This window comes from Copadichromis virginalis, linkage group LG14 (genome assembly GCF_057382275.1).
Source record: "Copadichromis virginalis isolate Kocher_CV1m ecotype Utaka linkage group LG14, C_Virginalis_male_GT1.1, whole genome shotgun sequence".
Classification (NCBI taxonomy): Eukaryota; Metazoa; Chordata; class Actinopteri; order Cichliformes; family Cichlidae; genus Copadichromis; species Copadichromis virginalis.
Genome location: NC_140631.1, coordinates 14,702,510 through 14,722,601, shown reverse-complemented (window position 1 = coordinate 14,722,601; position 20,092 = coordinate 14,702,510). Strand labels below are relative to the sequence as shown.

The window sequence follows — 20,092 nt, the reverse complement described above, 5'->3', positions numbered from 1 at the left end:
CAGCAATTACATTCTGCTGCCAAGGACTCTCTGCTTGACTCTTGCCTTTTCTATGGAGCTTTACGTAAAACCGCTGAGCCCACACACAGACAAAGACACATTGCGTACGTGCGTGCACACACACACGTACGCAGATACACACTTGTGGAACAGAGGATAAAGGAAGAGACTGAGAGCAAGAGTGGAGGAGGTGTGACTAATCTTCTCTTCCTCTGTTTGGAAAGACTGGAGGAGATGAGCGAGGGCTGTAAAATCATTTTGACGGGGAGGATTAAGACACTAACAGACACACACATGCGCGCGCATGCACACACATATATACACACACACAAACACATGCACAGGTATACTCCCCTTCTCACACCTAGACAGACCAATATCTCTCACTGATACATACACATATGGAGAAACACTGCTACATCCTTGGCTCCAACATGTGCATGCAAACTCAGGTTTTCTCTCTCTCGCATTTATTATTATCATTTTAACACACCTACACACATGCTCACAAGCGCCTACGCCAACAAGTATACAAACTACCAATTGCACCTGGCAGTAACATGGATCTCCTCTGTCATTGTGTCTGATGCTGCCAAATTTCACTAACATCTACCACGAGGATCAGATTTTTCTTTCCCTTATGTTGCAGTTTGCTACGCTGTCTCCACTCCTCCTTGTAATAATAAACCCTTAAAGGCTCCATGTCATTCAAATTTCATGTGCTCATATCCACCACAGGATAACGTTCTTCACACAGATGTGGGTTAGTTGGACCAGTTACACTGAATAAAGTTGAGGGCTAAATCAAACTACACAGTCATAACAGTGAGCTCTTTCTGGCTGAATTCAAGCTGCTGGGTAGACGTCAGGTTGATCCCGCTTCACTGTAGTCAGACTTAACAAAGCTCAACTTAAAAAATGATCTATGCTATTTGTAAACAAAGAATACAAATGTTTTTGGGCAATGAAGACCTACAGTGCATAAAAATGTAAAAACAGGCAGCGCGCCATGTCAGAGTTAACCCCCTGCTGGGCCTACATACCGGGATGCTAATCTCTCTTAATTATCCTGCTGTTTTAGCCATTTTCGCATCCAGAAAAACAGAGTGGATGAGTTCATAAACTATAAATAAATATAAAAAAAAAAGTTTGAAAAGACCCTTTTCAGTTTTTTTAGTTTTTGGCACATTTGTCACACTTAAATGTTTCAGATCATTGAATGAATTTTAATATTAGACAAAGATGCAAACTGCAGTTTTTTAACAACTGCGAAAGTTATCCAAACCTACAGGGCTTCCTAAATCTAATAACTGGTTGGGCTACCCTTGGCAGGAAGAACTGCAATGTTCAGTGTTCAGCCACATTGTCCGGACTTGGCCAAGCCATTCAGAGCTGGACTTGCTGCTGCCTTTTGGATCATCGTCCTGCTGCGTAACCCGAGTGAGCCCGAGCTTCATGACATGAACTAATGGTCGGACATTCTCTTTCAGGGTTTTCTGGCAGAGAAGAGACTTAATGGTTCCATCAACAATAGAAAGTCATTCACGTCAGCCTGGACAGCAGCCTGAGACCATCACACTACCACCGCCATGTTTGATTATTAGTGCTGTCAGATGTAAAGGGATGCAAACCTTCCAAAAAGTTCTACTTTTCTCTTGTTAATCCACACAATGGTTTTCTCAGAAGTTTTAGAGATTATCAGGATGTTCATTTGTTGATAATCGATCTCACCCTGGTTCAGTGGAGTCCCAAAGCCTTTAAAATGTTTTATTTATAAACCCTTTCCAGACTGATGGACGTCAATGACTGTTTCTCATCTTGTCTTGAGTGATGTGTTGCTTTTGAGACCGTAAAGATAACTTCACTTTGTCAGACAGATTCTACTTAAGTGATTTCTTGATTTAACAGGTCTGGCATTAATCAGGCTTCGGTGTGGCTACTGAAATTGAATTCAGCTGTCCAAAGAATCTGGCTAATCACAGTTAATCCAGGATTTAACAAGAGGAGGCAATTACTTTTTCCACACAGGCGCAGTTAGGTTTGGATGACCTTTTCCCTTAATAAATGAAACCGTCATTTTAAGACTGCATTTTGTAGTTATTCAGGTTATTTTTGTGTAATATTAAAATATGAACAGTTACATGTGACAAACTTGCAAAAAACGAAGAAATCCTGTAGGGGATAAATACTTACATGACACTATACTATACATTGTATCACCTTATCTCACCTTAAACCATTTCCTGTATTTGAACAAGACCAACCGTGGTATGGTGATCTGCTATAACCTATGTTAGTTTCTTGTGGATGTTTGAAGTCTGTGTCTGTAATGAAGACCCGGTCGACCCTGGAGAACACCTGAACATATTTTGGTATGTTCAGGTGTTCCAGTTAGTCTACATGCTTGTAATTCCTCCACATGTGCTGCAGAGGTGTCCCAGAAGAAGATCTCTATGAGTGACGTTAAAAAATATAGGCTGAGCATATTTTTGAAATAAAATAAATAGTACTGAGCAGGTGAGGGGGACTGGATATCAGACACAGGAAGGGAATAGAAAATTTAGTCCATTTTTAAAAATAAAAGTCCTCTAAACGCTTTACTTCATGACTACAGTCATGTTGTGATTTAAAGCTTATTCCTACAAGGTAGGATATAATATGTATAATAAAATTCCCGTACAGAAATGTCAGTAACACAAAAAAGGCCTATGTGGGATATCCTGTGTGTTCTTTTACAGAGACATTGAAAAACTTTGTGTTCTGCATTTGAACGTTTGGCAGCACGACTTGTTCAAGTACGACCAACTGCTGGGTCTGACGGGTTACAGCAGGGTTAAAGTGACAGAAGACACAAATATACTCACCATTCATCCAACACACACACACGCGCGCGCACACCCACACACACACAGAAACACACACAGGCCCTTGCATCCTGTCCATCTCTCAGTGCCACAGCAAGAGGCCTGTTGCCAGGATACAGTGTGTTTCCTGTTAGATCAGTCAAAGGAGGAGAAATACAATTTTCTGATCAAGCTGTCACTTTCCTGTCATTTTACAGCCTCTGAGCTCCCGTGCCCGCTTCTCTGAATGCATGTTTGTTTTGAGAAGTGTGTTTGCCTGTAAGCCCCGATATGTGTTTAGGCACATTTGATGCAGTCTTGCATCTTCCTCGACTCCACATTAGTGAAATGCCAAATACATAATTAACATTTATCTTATGTTTCCTGGCACTGTATGACATAATTCTGTTGACATTTGCTATGCCAGTCAAGTGTAATTTAACTTTGTGCGTGTTTGTCTTTTTTCAATAAAGATATCAGGTGAAAAATTCAAGGAAGTTTAAAAAAAGCAAACAGGTTTTGCAGACATTTGCATGATTTCAGAGTCATGAAATACAAAATAAATATACTTTTACAGAACCCCCCCCCCACCACCACCACCACCACTTTAGACCACTCAGACCTCATCTTTAAGCTCCCCCATGTGAATTACGGTGGTCGTTTTGGAGCTTTCCTGGAATCTTACCTGAGCTGACCTGAGAAAGAGTTGAGGAATAAGAAAATAGCAGTGAAATATGGCATCTGGTATTCTCATCAGCGGAAATAATACAAGAGCATTCATTGCAAAAAGAAAAACTAATATGCAAAAAAAAAAGAATTCTGTGTGACTCATAGATTCATTAGAAACAAGCGCACCATTTTAAGATCCGTCTGTGTCTGTGGTGGCAGGAATATCTGCAGAAATTCTCCCACTGCCAGTACACATATCTGGCAAAATACTTACAATTATAAAGCAATATAAAAGGCTTTTTGCCTCTGCACAACGCTGCAACAATACTGAACAGAATACACGCAAAAACTTTCTTTTTCAACCCAAGCTTTTTGGTCTTCCTTTGTTTTTATGGCATAGTTAGGGGGAAAAAAAGCAGAAAAAGCTTCTGGTTTTTTGAAGCGCATGTTTTGTGCTTTGGTTTTTGTGTTGGTTTTTTTCCCCTTCTCTTTAAGAAAAACCGTATGATCGGATGAGTCAGACTCAATTTAAGACAAGGCACTCGAGAATTAGGAAGCTGTCTTTTATACTAAAATCAGTCAGGGGTCTTTTTAAATGTCCTCTGCAGGCTGCTTAGGAAGATTCCTCCAAACTCCAAAGATATTTTTGGGTGAATTTTAAGGCGGGATTTAAAAGATTTCTGCATTTAAAAGGGATTAGTGCAACAACAAGATCAAAATGTTTCAACCAAACGCTAAAGAGTGGGTTGAGTTTAATGTAGAAAATCTCCCCCCAAAACTGGCTTAAACCTGCGAGTGAAAACAGAGCTGCGTACAGCACTCGTCGCTCTAATCGGAGGGCTACTGTGACTCATAGGTCAGTGTAGTTCGCTCCACTCAGAGGAACCGCTACTAATCTTTTACACCCACATAACCCCCACTAGCATTTAGATCTTTGTGTGAAGGAGGCCGCGACACAGAAGGCAAAATCAGGATCTGCAGCACATACGCAGGAACAATCATTTACATAATAACTGTATTCATCAGAACGCTCCACTGAAAGGAGGAGAGCGCTGATTAATTCCTCACTTACGCCTTGATTTCTCTTTGTTTGAATGACACGCACAAAAACACACAGGGACACCTTATACCTTATTGTGCAAAAAAAGAAAAAAATCCAAAAAACCTCACCCCGTCATAAGGACATCCATCATTCCACTAGTTGTTTTTAATATCACTCACTCAACTTCCAAGGTAACGGCAATTTTACATTCGTTGGTTGTTTCCACGGTTACTGAGAGATGACCAACTCTAGCAGGTGCCTTTTTTCCCATCATAACTAATTTCACTTCTGACATTTTACTTGCGGGAGGATTTTGGCTCAGCACTATCACACGGTGCACTCAATGTTCTTCCTGTCGGCATTAACAGAAAAAAATAAATTAAGAAAAATTATAATATGACACTGCAAAACAGCACACAAGCAGACAGTCCATTAAATATCATCCACAGAATGGCCCCAAAAAGCAAGCTGTGCAGAGGAGGATACTTAGATGACAGAGTGCATTTGTCAGGACTCTCTAGTGGACAAACTATGTCATAGTGGCACTATTTTTAAATTATAAAATTGATAAAATGACCTCGCACAGGAATATTTCATTTGGCTATTACATAACTGTCAAGTTATGGTGCTTTATCAACATGATGCAAAAATCTAATAACATTTGCAACATCTCCCTGGTCGTCCACTACCATAAATTTGAAAAAGGTCCTGTCTAAAAATGGTTGTGGTCTGACTGCAAAATTGCAGAGTGGATATGAGAAAGGCAGCTGCAGGAGAACTGTTATTTCCACCTCCTATTAGAAACCAGGAAATTTTCTATATTTAAGTTAATGCATGTGATTGACAACTTATTTAGTTATGAAATGGTGTTCAGGTCGCAACGTAGCGTCCGCTCCAAGTAAAAAAGACTTGTATTAAAAAGTACCTGGTTTTTAAATATCCACATGTACACTGTGTCATCATGTGTGGCACAGTAACGTTTTTGTCCAGGTACCTTAAACATGTCCCTCTCTGTACACAGTATGAAGCTGTGGTTTGTACCTGTATGATATTGTGGCCGGTTAGCTCCAAAGTATAAGAAGCAATTGTATGAGTTTGTGAGTATAGATACCACCTCAAGGCAATTTAATGTTTCTACAGGATAAAAAGTTTCTTTAAAAAAGCTCTGCTTGTCATGGTCTGTGGAATGCGTGATGCTCGGGTAGCCACACCCCCGGGCTGGGCCATCACTAGCACACCTGCTCTCCATCCCGGTGATTACACGGAGATCCACTTAATCCGGCGCTGACGGATGCTCCACGCCAGTCCGTAGTCATCCCCACAGTGGTAACCAGACTTCCACGAAAAGTGTGCATTCTCTTCTGCTTGGAACTTTGTTTAACCTGCCTACTTCTGTCCAGATTTCTACTCGGCGTCTGCTACCTGCCTGTCCTCCGGCTCAACTGGATCTCGCGGCGCTCACCTGGCCCACTCGCCATTCCACGGACTTCCTGCCCCCACGGACTGCCACACTTCCCTCCCGAGCTCCCACGGTTCCGTTCTATCGTAAGCCCCTACTCTAACTCAGTCCTGATATGTTCTCCCCGCTTCCTGGCTCCCTAGTAATCATCTCCCCTTTCTATTGCAGCCCCCCGCCGTCCCGATCCCGGCTTCCTCGTGTCATTGTTTCCCCGGATTTTTATTTTCTGTTTTGCTCTCTACTTTCCCCGGGTCGCCTTTCGTTGTTTTAATAAAGTGTCTTTTTGTTAGCTCGGAGTCTGCGCCTGGATCCTTTCGTGCCCGCGCACCACGGCGCATGACACTGCTTTGTTAAAAAAGTCAACAAAGGCCATCCAGCTGAAGGATACAAAGCACGTTGACATTGTCTTCTTCTGGATTTTACCTACAAGCCTTAAGAAACAGTTTCCTTTAATTTGAGTCATTTCAGTGAAATACTGTGCTTTGTCACGTTAACTCAATAGCTTTTTGTTAAGGCGGTTCAACATTTTAGAGTCAAGTGCAGTCATTTTCTCAACAAACCTATTCAACAAACTTGTGTGGAACCAATTTTTTAAAATTAATTAAAAAAGGTTTTATTTGAGTGCACAATATTTTGTTGAAATAAATAAATAAAAATGTTAAGTAAAAAAAAAAATTTGTTCAAATCCAGCTAAGGGAGATTCTTTAAAACCAACAATAGTGATATTTCATGTTTTTGGGACTGCCTTTCATCAACATGAAACACTCAGTGTCTAAATGTTATATATCTATATCTATACCTACAGGCGAGAGGCAGGGTTATGCTCTGCCAGTTTGACGCAGGCTAGCACATAGAGACAACCGTTCACACCTAGCTTAGAATAATAAATTAACCTAACCCCACTAATTGCATGTCTTTGGACTTTGGGATGAAGCCACGAAACCTCCACACAGAAAGGCTAGTCGAACTCAGGACCGTCTTGCTGTGAGGCAACAGTGCTAACCACTGCCCCTACCTTTTTGAGGTATTTGTGACATGCCCTCTAACCACTAAGGCATCATTCCCTCATGAACCAAACATCTCGGGACTCCAGTGAGTTCAGTGTTGCTTTTAAAGCTGGTTTGAAATCAGGTTTCAGTTGAACAAGCCTTCATTACTGAACTGACACAATTTTAGGCACACATGGGTTAGTCAACATATGTTATGCACAAAAACTGAGATAAAATGGGAGAATGTGTTTTTATTGGATTAAGCAGAAGCAGAACATCCTCCATTAGCTACCGTAACAAGCGTATCATTTCTGGATGTGGCATTTCTGCTTTATCTCCCTATCAGATAATGAAATAAATCTAATCTCTGCGTGTGAGTCTCGCGCAGATGTGTAGGTGCTACATCTGAACTTTTCTGCATTGTCCATGAACATCTCTCAGCTACTGCAAACAGCGCCGATGCGGTCTTGTCTCTCTGTGCTCCTCCCCTCCTTCATCCCTCTCTCGCACTCTTATGTGCCCACTCACTGCCACTCACACTGATAGACACGGGAAAACACACAGATGAAGTGAAATTAAATGAAAAATGAGAGGATGGGATGTAGAGAATAATAGCTCTCTTTTCAGTTTGCACACATGTTTGTGTAGTCGCTAGCACTGCACCAGCTTGGACTGCTGTTTCAAATGATCTTAGGATATCAGCCCTGGACTCACTGCTTGTTCTTCTCTGCATTCCCTGTGGCAATAACACATCTTTGCCGTTCCCCAAAACCTCTGTTGCGCGCTCCTACAGTATATACACAAAGACTGAGCACTTTCACACTCCCCAAGGCCTCCTTCAAGGAAAGTACACAGCTCATTGATGTATCTCTGCTTCCTGACCTTCCTCTGCCTTGCACTTACAGTATCTTTCTTTCAGTTTCTCTATTCCAGTCCACAGGTAAAAGCATTTATAGATATAAACTGACCTTTAGCACTGTGAATGTACACAGAAAAACTGGCAATACTAACCAATGCAGAATAGCACTTTTCCTGTTTCCTCTCACAAATCTGCTTTGCCCATTTAAACCAGTCATTATCTTCCTGTTGTTGGGCGGAGCTTATGTCTACTGCAGGCGTATTTTTACGCCTACATGCCCTTTGTTTGAAGAGGATTGTGCTGATCGTGTCCCCACAATTTACTGTGGGCTGCAGTTTTACTTTCACTTTGATCAGTGTCAGCATGTATCATTACGGAACAGTGAACAATATACCCCGAGGTTGGAGGACTATTAAGAATCTGACTAAATAATTACATTGTAATTTCCCACAAAACCGATGCCCGCTTTTTGTCGAGCTGCTTACTCACTCGTGTAAACCTAGATTTAGGCTTGTTTTTTATGTTTCTTGAAAGTCTGATATGTGATAGGAAAACAGGAAGAGTTATCTGAAAGGTGTCAGCCAAGTAATCAAACTTCAGCTGTTCAAAATTAGTGTTTCCCACACTTTGACTTTGGTGGGGCGCCCTGATATACTATTAATGCCCATTCTTGTACATTTGCAAACATATTTTGACATATATTGAGCAATCTCTTTGCTGTGACACTCCTTTGAAAGTCTAGTAGCAGCAAACCAACTGTCTGGGCATTTGCAGTCTTCTGCTTCTCTGCTGGCTCTCTGGCTATTTACAGAGTTGCACATTCTCCAGCTCTCCTGTTGTGGACCCAAGCTGGTTATGATAGTCTTGATTCACTGCAGCTTCACTCTAGTCAGAGAAGAAATTAGTTTCAAGTTCACCATCAAAACCTGCTGTCCAAGAAAGTGGAGTTAGCATTCTCAGTGTGTGTGATTCACTATGGAAGCAGCTGATTATTGCTCTTCTGTTTATTTCTCCTAATGTCGCCCTGCTTATACAGCTGTGTGAAAAACTAAGCGCGCTCCATGATTCAGTAGCTTGTACATCCACCTTTAACAGTAAATTAATTGTTTTCTATATCACTATCAGCCTCTCGCTTGTTTTTGGAGGTATTTTGACCCACTCTTTACAAACTTGCTTCAGTTCATCAAGGTTTGTGGGTATTCATTTATGCACAACTGTCTTAAGCTGTGCATAAACTTTTACTGGGCCATTGCAGCACCTTCATTCTTTGCTTTATCAGCCATCATCTTGTAGATTTGCTGCTGCTGTGCTTGGGATCAGTGTCCTAGCTCCTGGACAGGCCTAGCTCTGCACATTTGACTCTAGAATACAGAGGAGTTCATGGTCGACTCAATGGCAGCAAGATGCCCAGTTCTTGTGGCCACAGAATAAGCCTAAATCATCATTCCTCCACCACCGTACTTAACAGTTGGTATAAGGTGTTTGTGCTGATATGCTCCGCATTATGTCCATAAACATAACAGTTGTTCAGATACAACTCTGCAAACGTAAGCAGTGCTTTCTTTGTACTTTTTAAAGAAAAAATGGCTTCGAAATGTGACTCTTCGGGCTGTTTGCATTTTTTCTGACCTTGGGGTCAATTTGGTGAGACGTCCACCTGGAAGATTGTGGCATAAAACACATCTGATTGCTCCAAACGTGCAAACTCTGAAAACATCTGCTTTTTTTAGAGGTGCTCACACTTGGCGATGATCAGTAAATCAGTTGCATTTGATTAGCAGCACCTGGCTGTTGCTGACCCTCTTAATTCCTATGGAAACAGTACCAGTGTGTCTGCTAAAAGTCACAGTGTAATGTCATTGACATTATGATCAAAGGACTATTTGTAAAACAGTATCTGCTCACATAAACTATTGATGTAGTAGTTACAATTTCCATGCGTTTAGGTGGGAATAGATATTTGTAGTTAGTTGCAGTTATACCGATTTATTTATCATCTCAAGAAAACTTTTGGTGTTATTTTCCCACAATCCCTCATCCAAACTCTTCTAACAGACATACAGCTGTTGTACGATGTTTAGAAATCCTCTTTTTCTCCAAACTTTTGGGTTCATTTAACTTCTTCTGTAGAGAACATGGCCCCCCAAAAGCAGTTAAATGAACCTAAGCAAAACCTCATCATCCGTCTTTTTACGTTTCTTCCCAAAACAGCTGAATCTCACCAGGATCACCCAGCGAGGGCACATCATGGTGTGCTACAGAGTGAGACTTGCAGAGATAACAGAAAGCACAGCTGAGGAGACGAAGTGACGTCTCACAGGAGATGAAGAGGAGAAAGATTGGCAGGTAGAAGAGGGTCAATAATGTTAAGACAATGGATGAGATCAAATGGCTCATCTTTGTCTTTGACGGATCCACACATTCAAATTAATACCCACTGTATCTCTCTCTCTCTCTCTCTCTCTCTCTCACACACACACACACACACACCAGTGCTCTGCATCACTTATCCCTCTTTTCGAGCGCTAACTGATAATTTGGCTCTGTCATTTCCATGGTAACACAGAACTGGATTGCCTGTGCAGGCATTTCGACATGTCTAAATATACTCGCTCACACACGCACGAACACATACGTGTTGCCTCAGATAAAGCCATGCAGAGAGCTATGACTAAATGCAAAGAGTTTTCGCTGTTAGTGTGCACGTGTTGCTCACGCTGTGATGAAATAAAAGTGATTGCACAGATGCACGTGCATCCGTTTCAGGGACAAAAGTCAAGTCTCCCTGTAATGTAAATCATTTTAAAGGTTAGTCGAGTAGCAGTAATGGTAAGGCTGAGTCTCCAGTCAATGTAATGTCCTCTAAAGAGATGGAAACTGGACTCTCTGTGTGTGTGTGTGTGTGTGTGTGTGCGTGTGTGTGTGTGTGTGTCTTTGAGCAGGCAGTATCAGTGGTGTCTTATTAGGAAAGGTCATTTTCTTTTTTGTCATACAGACAGGTTTCCCCAGCTAAGAGTCAAATCTGGAAGGTTCAGTGTTTCTTCCAGCGTGTCCTGCAAAATGTGTCCAGCTTTTCTGCATAATTTTCCTCACTGAGCTGAAACTACTGAAGACGTTGTTGTTTTAGCCTCTAAAACCACTTTTACCAACCAGTCAATAATACGGAGCAGCCCTTCGTATATACAGCTGCATCATGTAGGTCTATTTTATTCTAATTGGATAAAACAGAAGCACGCAGAGAGAAATGGGCATGTGACAACATGACATTCAGCAGTAACAATACATCACCTCCTCTATTGTCCTTTTTTTTGTCTGTCCTCTGTACATAACCCCGACCTTTTTCTCTGTCTCTGTCTTTGACTTTAAGTTCGATGACTTGAATTAAACAGTCAATCTAATCCTGGAGGGAGCGGTATAACCTCTCCTCTGTTCCCATTTCTCCTCCCTTACTACCTTAACTGAATACCAAACAGGAAAGATGCAGACTTTGTAAACAATTTAACCTGCAGTTAGCTCTGTATTACTACAAAGTTAATATATCGGTATGCTGTAGAGGACGCCGTGAAGAAAAAGGCAGCAATAGATGTGCAGTAAGTACAGTTTCCTACACTGCAACCAGTGAGTGAGAGAAGCAAGGTGGAAAGGAAGTTGTGCACCCTGCGTCACAAAATAATGATTGCCCGAAAGGCAATTTCAATTTCTGCTTTCACTTCAAGTCTTCGATGCATAAAATGTGCATTAAATGAATCAGTCTCACCAACTTCCTGTTTTGCTTACAGCTTGAAACAGTTTGAGACGGTTTCTTGGTTACAGGGACTGAGACTGATAATTGGAAAGTTAAGATGCTAGATCCAGGCAATTTTAATCCTCTAACGATTACTCTGAGCTGTCTGGGTAGTGTCGGTGACATTTTTCTTATTTGGATTGGAGGAAATCTATAACAAAGCATTAATGATAGATAGATAGATAGATAGATAGATAGATAGATAGATAGATAGATAGATAGATAGATAGATAGATAGATAGATAGATAGATAGATAGATAGATAGATAGATAGATAGATAGATAGATAGATAGATAGATAGATAGATAGATAGATAGATAGATAGATAGATAGATAGATAATGGCAATATTCATCTTACTCTCACATGACCTTCCAATAAGCCAATAAGCCATATACGTATACAAAAGCATTCATAGCTACACAGTGATATGCATGCATACAACAAATATCTGCAATTATACATCTATGCATGCATTCACCTATACTATACACACCTGTACCCTTAGATTCACCCACACCAACACTTAACCACATTACATAGTCTTCATCTCAGGTTTAATCAATAATCACGACACCTGTTAGTGGGTAGGATATATTAGGGAGCAAATTGCCAAAAAAAGGTTAATGCCAGGGGTCAGAATACATAGTGGATTGCAGTTTGTTGCAAATAGGCGTAGGCTCAGATCAGTCAGGGTGCTCATGCTGACCCTGTCCACCAGCAACAATAGGCACTTGGGCATCACAACTGGACCCCGGAGCCATGGTGGGCTGGTCTGATCCACAAAGAAAAAATGGTTCAGGAATGGTTTGATGAGCACAACCATGAGTTTGAGGTGCTGACTTGACCTCCAAATCCTCCAGATCTCAATTCAAACAAACAGGTCAGATCCATGGAGTCCCCACCTCCTAACCTAAGGACGTAAAGGATCTGTTGCTAACATCTTGATTCCAGATACCACAAAAGGGAGCCCAACACAATATTAAGCAGGTGTGCATAATGTTATGCCGTATATAACAAAACAATAAAAGCTACACAAGCCAATGAATGCTGAATATACACATAAATTCACGTGTCAAGCTGAGGAGAAATCGCTATCATATCAGTTGTTTATTGAGTTTGCATGATGAAGGTATCGCCACTGGAAAATAGGGACAATTTAAGAGCAACCTGACACAGTGTCATTAGTCATGTTCTCACTACTCCATGCACTGGTGTGTGTGAGTGTGTGTGTGTGTGTGTGTGACAGGCGGCAGCTGTGGCGTCTGTTAGCGCTGCCTATGATTAAATCATAAATAATTAAAGCTTTGAAAGAGACAGAGGGCGAGGAAGAAGGAGAGAGGAAGAAAGAGGAAGAAGGAAGACAGGAGTAAGTGTAATTACAATCTCTATGCGGTTTTCATTTGATTGTTGAAACAAGTGCAGAGCTAATGTATTTGTGCAGGCTTACCGTACACCTTCTTTCTGTATTTCTTTCTTTCTTTTCTCTTATCTTTCTTTCTTGCTTTCAAGCAAATTAAATGTTGGCTAATCCTCCTGGCAAAGACCGAGGTGATTGAGCACGTGCAACTACAAACATGCAACGAAGTGGAAGGAAATTTGACAAACCCAACGTTTCTGTTTGCTTTTTGTTTTTCTCGTTGGGCAACCAGAAAAGCTGTTTTCCGTGGCACCGCTCAGCTCGCAGGTACGCTGTCTTCATTAAATCACAGAAACACTTTGGTAGGTGAATCGCTGGCACATCTGTGCTCTAATGGAGCCTGTGCCAGTCAAAACCACAGCGAAAGCATAAAAGTAAGCAGTTGTGTAACAGTGACCCCCTTCATGTCTCTCTATTCCCTCACCTCCCACACGAGCACTTCATCTAAGTAACATGCGTCACAGCTTTGGATGGAGCAGATATTTTATCCAATATACGAAGCATCAGCAGTCATCTTTTTTTTTTCCTTTCCCACTCATGCAACACTTCTCTCTCCTTCCCTCTGCATTTGTCATCTATTGCTCGTCTTTCTTGTTGCATTTCCTTATTTCTCTTCGCGTACAAGTGGCTCTCTATTTCTTTTGAGACCTCTGTCTCATCTCGATGCTTCGCTGACTGAGCAGAAAGCCAACGTGTGGGAACATTACCCTTTCTTTTCACTTTCCCACCTACTGTGCCGCACCTTTACTCCCTTTTCCTCTCCTCAGTCTTCCGCTCTCCATTTCTTCTTTTTCAACTCACCTCATTGTCTCCTTATTTCATTCCTATAGCTGCGACTACTTCTAAGGTGTGCAATTATTCCTGCAGTAGAGTCTTACACGTACTTGAACCAGTGTGTGTGACTGTGTGAATACTTACGCATATACTAGACATGCCCTTAATTTAAAAGATGCACACATTGTTTGGCAGCAAAATGCTAAACTTTAAGGTTAGACAGTTCTGCACAGAGGTGATCATTTAATACATGCCCAGTGATGGCAATGGTAAATGGACTGGTTCTTATATAGCTCAAAGCACTTTATATACCTTGCCTCATTCACCCATACAAGCACTTGTTTTCTATGCCTAAGTGCTTTCTATCTAACACTACGATGGATGCACCAGAGAGCAACCTGGGCTTAAGTATCTTCCCCAAGGATTCTTGGGCATGCAAACAACCAAAGTAGTCAGTAGTCAGGGATCAAATCCTCAACCCTCTGATTAGCAGATGACCTGTAGTACCAACGTTGCTCTTTAGTAGCAGCATAAGCATCAGATTGGCCATCATGCACTGACACTGGACATAAACGGCCTCAGTGCGGCCAAATCTCCAGGAGTTTTTATTTTTGTTGTTTATTGAATGAAAGTTTTGTTGAAGAAGAGTTAAATACCACAGAAATTTGCATCTCTGGGCTGACAGACACAAAGCTAACGAATCTTGTGCGATTTTATACTACTTGAGGAAAAAAGAAAAAGGACAAAACAAATGGAGCAAACAAAGCAAACTGTCACAGCAAAGCAGGTAAAAACCCTCTTAGAGACATTACAAGATCTGAGATTGTTTTCAAGCACTCCAAACAAAGAGTGAAGCGACAAAAAGACGCTGCTACTTAGATCATCGAGTTGCTTTATTGAGCCACCGGTTTCGTGCCTATTGCACCCCCGTGACCATGCATCAAGACAAACACCAACGCGACATGCCTGATCTGTCAGATTGGGAGTTTGGGGGATACAAGTTATCTCCCCTGGACCCAGACTTAGAAATATATCACCGAGTGCTTCATCTCCCTGCTGCTGATAAAGATGGAAGATACAGGAAAAAGTAATCGAGGCCCAATAGTTCTGACATGAGGAGTCACGGGGGAGCAAAGCCGGAGGTGAAACTTTGCCTGTTTCAATCTTGCAGACAGACATTACAAGCTGCTCCCCGAGGAGTGCCATTTTATGCTTGCCTTGGTTTGTAAGAGACAGAAAAGGGGAAAACAACACAGGAAGAAAAGGGAAAGCAAAGCTGGTATTCAAGCACAAGAGGAAAGAGAAACTTCAGAATCACAGTCATGTTTGCATGCCATGGTCCATTAGTTACAAGTTTAATGGACCAGCATGCTTGCAGCTACAAGTTTTTGGATTGCTTTTTACACCTTTCAGGTACCTGTCGGTCAGCACCTGTGAAAATTCCTTAATAAAACCTTCAGAGGTGCAATTACATGACTTCTATTTGGGGGCAGGGGGCAACATGTTGAGCAAAAATGTAACTTGAAGTGAGTCAAAATACAAATTTGAGTATGAAAAAACTGTAACAAGAACCTGGGTTGATATGAAGAGTCAGACCTGGGTTAATATAAGGTGTAGCCAAGCTAAGAATGAGATAATAGGCCTTTTCACAGAAGAGATGTGACATGTCACAGTGGGAGATAAGGAAATTAACTGCTTCAGTTACAGGATCCTGGTGGTTTTCATGCTGACTTGTTCACACATGAACAGGACAAAGTACTTATTAGAGTTTCACGTATTTATTTAGAATATCTTTGCTTTTCTACTAAAACAAAAAGCCTACCATCAGGGGTGAAAGTGGGATTTAGCAGGTGGGGGAAGCCAGATGCTTCTTGAAAGAATCAAAAGAGTCAAGACAGCGCAAAGATGGAGGCAAGGCATTCCACAATCGGGGGACCAAAGCTCTAAACAATTTATCCCCTCTGGTCTTAAAATAAGTTTGTGGGACCATTAACAGCCTTTGACTGGAAGATCTCATACTGTGAGAAGACATGGGTTTAGACAGATTAATGAAAAAAAGACACAAGCAGATGTTACGTGAGTTATACGGCTGATTTCCACTGAATCTAATCAGCCTAAATTCAATTTGACGTCTGCTACCCTTGATGTGACCTCACATTGACCATGAACACCATGGTTTGCCCTGCACCAGTCCACATAGTTAATTTTTGTAAACTTCATCAAAGTACTGCAAACTAACCAGTTTAGCCTGCACTAAACTGCAACAAAATTAGTATACTTCAATTTGTCTTACAAGACGTTTCACCAAAACCATAAATCCTCAGATCAGCACATTGTGTACTAATTAGCATTTGATTAAAAACTCTATAAACTCAACTCTTCAACATTTTACACTGTATTTATGTAACAAAATTACATAGAAAATGTACCTAATTAAATTGGTCAAAGTAGCATTTTGAGCATTTTTTAGTATACTTTTTAAAGTAACCTCTCACTTTCCTCCCCTTCCCTCATTCTTACTTCATTCACCTTCTCTCAGTGTCGCACACTGAGATTTTGTTTTACAGTAAGTGTATATTTAGCTCACAGACCCATTTTGTGAGAAACTGCACAGAAAACAGTTTTTGTTGATATTGTCTGAGTTATTTTAAAAGCTGCTTTTAAAAACTACCTGCCACTTAAAATAAAACAGGCAATTTATGCTCCTGTGCAGTGCTAGATAGTGCCGTGACCACAACTTTTTACATCTGCTCCACGAACGCGTCACAGGGATGAAAGAAAATAAGGGATGCGTTGAAGGTGTAAGCAGGTGTGGGATGCCATTATTTTCTTATTACTGAGCAAGTATCTCCATGCTGTCACTGGAAACAACATCAGGCTGCAGCACATGAAATAATAACTAATTGAACAGTAATATGCATTAACCTGCCAATCAGATTTAATTACTCATTAACTGAAGGTGCGTTAACACCTGCCTATGGCAGATGAATAATCTAAAGAAACTAAACAACCAACATATCTAGTAGAGCAAGTAGCAAGTAGAGCTATGGGGCATTTTTTTTGCCTTGCTTGCCAGAATTTGATTTATTACTTTAATTATTTTAATTTGATGTAGGTTATGAGTATACATGTAGGGATGATGAATACCAATAAGACACAATGTTAAATTGCAAAATATTTTGGTATGTTGGCTGCAGCTGTGTCGTTTTCTTGGAGTCAGAAGTTGCCTTATAAGGAAGTGATAATTAGCTAACGCTATAGCAAACGTGATTAGCAAGGTGAATCCATAAATGGGTGTGAGAGCAATCCACAGATAAAAATTTGAGCTCATTAGCGCTGCGACTAACAAAATACTAACATTTCACTCACTAAAACTGAAGCACAAACTTCAGCAATCTATAATTCTGAGTCAGTTATTCTATTAAAAAAGGCTCCAAAAGGCCCTGACAGCAGGCACACAATGAAGAGGTCCAGTTAAATGACTAAAAGTCGGCAGTGACTGTCTGTTTGTGTAAACACCTGCCACGCCCATAACTCAATAATCCAGGTGGATGAGCTATAAAAAAAATCAACCTATTCAAAATTGTCGTTAGGTGGGAAACTGTTTTTTACCAGGCTGTAAAAATGCTTTTTAATGCTGCGAAGGTGGACATTTTCACACGTCCAGGGGAGTCCAGGGGGACTGATTTGCTTTTGGAGCCATCCTCAAGTGGCACCCAGAGGACCAGCAGTTACTTCCACATTGGCTTCATTTTTCAGCTCTGGAGGTTTCCCCTTGGTTGGCAGCAGACCCCTTGGGTTAGGATTGGGTCTTTTTTTCCTGGTGTATCCCAAGCCCGCTCAGTTAAATTGAAATCTGGGGAATTTCTATTTCATGATAACAGGCAGTGGTGCTGTCACTAAGGTCGCGTACGTGTGCAAAAATTTGGAAGAGGTGAAAGTAAAAGTCACATGAATGGCATGGACAAAGGTTCGTCAGCTGAAATGTGACTAATCCATAAATGTTTTTCACTTGGCTTGTTGGTGAACTGTATGTGAACAAAAAACACTTTTTCTGATGTCTATTCATAAAATATCATAAGTCAAGCTTCTAAAGTTTATGGGACATTTGTTGGAGACATGCCAGTATCATCTGCTTAGAGCAAAGTTCACTAAAAAGAGAAGAACCAGTCTTTTAAGCTTTGAAGAACGTAAATCGCATGTTGTCTTTGCACTTCGTGACATAAAATGCCAAAGACCACCTTGATGTTCCTTTACAGGCAGGCATTTATATTCACAAACACGATACACTGGATATAAAACATCATTCGAGGGACTTGCAGTTCACTTTGCACAAGCCACATCTCTTTTGTCTTATTTGCGTCACTTCTTTGTATTAACTGCAGATAAACTTTACAAGGAGAAATCAGTAAAGGATAATGGATTTTCTTATTTTACCTGATTCAACTGTTTGATCATTCAAAGGGAAATGTTTCCGATAAATCAGAACTTTAAAGTACATCCACATTTCCACAGCTCATTACTTTGATTATGACATCTCTGTAATATGAAAAACCTCGGTAATGTAACTTCGAGAGGTTTTAAAATCACTTCTGTTGCTGCTTCTTTTTGTCTATCAAAACGTAGCTCCGCATTTATGTTTTCTTCGCTTCGCTTCCTCTCCTCCTCCCATTCTCTTTTCTTCCTATTTGCCATCTGTCTCTCCATCTTCTCGCTTTGCCGTCCTCCCTCTGCCGCTGAGAACAGATCTGACTTAATGTGGCAAAAAGGGGGAGGATTGCTGGACCTCCCTCGCCAGACTGGCAGAGTCCACTGCTGCTAAAGACCTCAATTAGCCCTAGCAAAACAAATACCCGCACAGGGACACTTGGATTCATTTAGAGGGACATTCAGTATGCAGTGTGAATATACTTTTACAAAATGTAGGTTACACAAGTGCACATGAATATAGCGTTGTCTGCAATGCTCCGGGCACTGTCACAGTGCACGCTTACATGCGAGGAGTCGGTATATATTTGTGTTCATGTGTTCTGCCCTCCCTGCATGTGTGTGTTTCATTTTGCTTTTTTTCTCTTTTTTCTAGACTGTTTATTTGTCCACTTATAAAAAAAAAAGTGTTGTTGTGTGTTGGTGTGTGTCTTTTTATAACCTCTGCGTATCGCTAGAGAATTCCTTCACACCCTCGGCCCGACAGATGCTGTGGCAGCGACTGTTGCGCTGCGCCTCGCTCTCTCTCTTGGCCTTCAACCCACTCATACACAAACACAGCCACAATATACTGCACTGTTACACTTACACAAGCACACACACACCTCATTTGTGCCTCATAATTCATCGAGCCATAGCCAGAGGGATAAACTGGGGATTGAGTAGGAGTCAGGGGGAAAGAAAGGGATAAGGAGAAGGAGAAAATGGAGTGAGGTTATTAAGAGCAGATGTATTTACTGATATATATAATTGCCACCTGAGGTTAGACTTTATTGATCTGCCCTCCTGTAGCTCCGTTTCCTTCCTCCCCTCCTCCCCTTTCCCCCTCTTTCCCTCTCTTCCACGCTGTCTGTTTGAGTTGTGGTGTCAGATCTCTCATCCATATTCAGTGCTGAGGCCATCTGTGTGTCTCCAATATGCATGGACCAGCCTGGTGGAGAATCACTGCCAAGCTCGCAGCCATCCAGTGTTAAAAGAGAATGCCGGTGTCATTTTGAGTCAACCTACAGCCCGTTTACTTCCATCTATTTTGCAGTGCACGTCACTTTGAATTACTCGTATTCTGCTGCTTTTGTTCAAACCCAGCTTGAAATGACTGTAACGCCCCTCCACCCTCGCCCCCTACCCCACCCACCAGCTGAGGAAGATGCCCTGAAACGAGATGTGACAAAATCTGCAAAGCGACATGCGATTTTTTTCAAGGACACTTGCGTCAGACGGTCGCGTTGTGTCACAGAGGACTGCAGTGATCAGTTTTGTCCACTTCCCTTGTTTACGAGATGTCACCCCTGCAGCATCTTTCATTCAGACAAATAAATATTGTTTGGTGTGGCGGGAGCTTTCTCATTGCTTGTGTAGATATGAAAGCTACTCAGAAGCAGGAAGAAGAGAAAACTATAAACTGCAGGCTTTTTGTTGATCTGGATGGTGGAGCCGGTTAGAAGGCTCTCACTGACGAATCCACAGTAAAACACCTTCTGAGAGAAAGAAAACAAGCCCTGATGGCTCCAGCGATTTTGACTGTGTGTGTGTAATGAGTGCTCTT

The 20,092-nt window shown here is 41.4% G+C and overlaps 1 protein-coding gene and 1 long non-coding RNA gene across 3 annotated transcripts in view; one reads left to right on the top strand and one right to left on the bottom strand.

Moving 5' to 3' along the window:
- pde2a (phosphodiesterase 2A) overlaps positions 1-20,092 on the bottom strand; it is a 176,835-nt gene that overhangs the window by 66,333 nt on the left and 90,410 nt on the right. The window lies entirely within an intron of this gene.
- On the top strand, positions 5,731-6,229 carry LOC146693686 (uncharacterized). Its single transcript, XR_014923860.1, has 3 exons — positions 5,731-5,880; positions 5,955-6,099; positions 6,182-6,229. It is a non-coding gene; the product is annotated as an uncharacterized LOC146693686 (long non-coding RNA).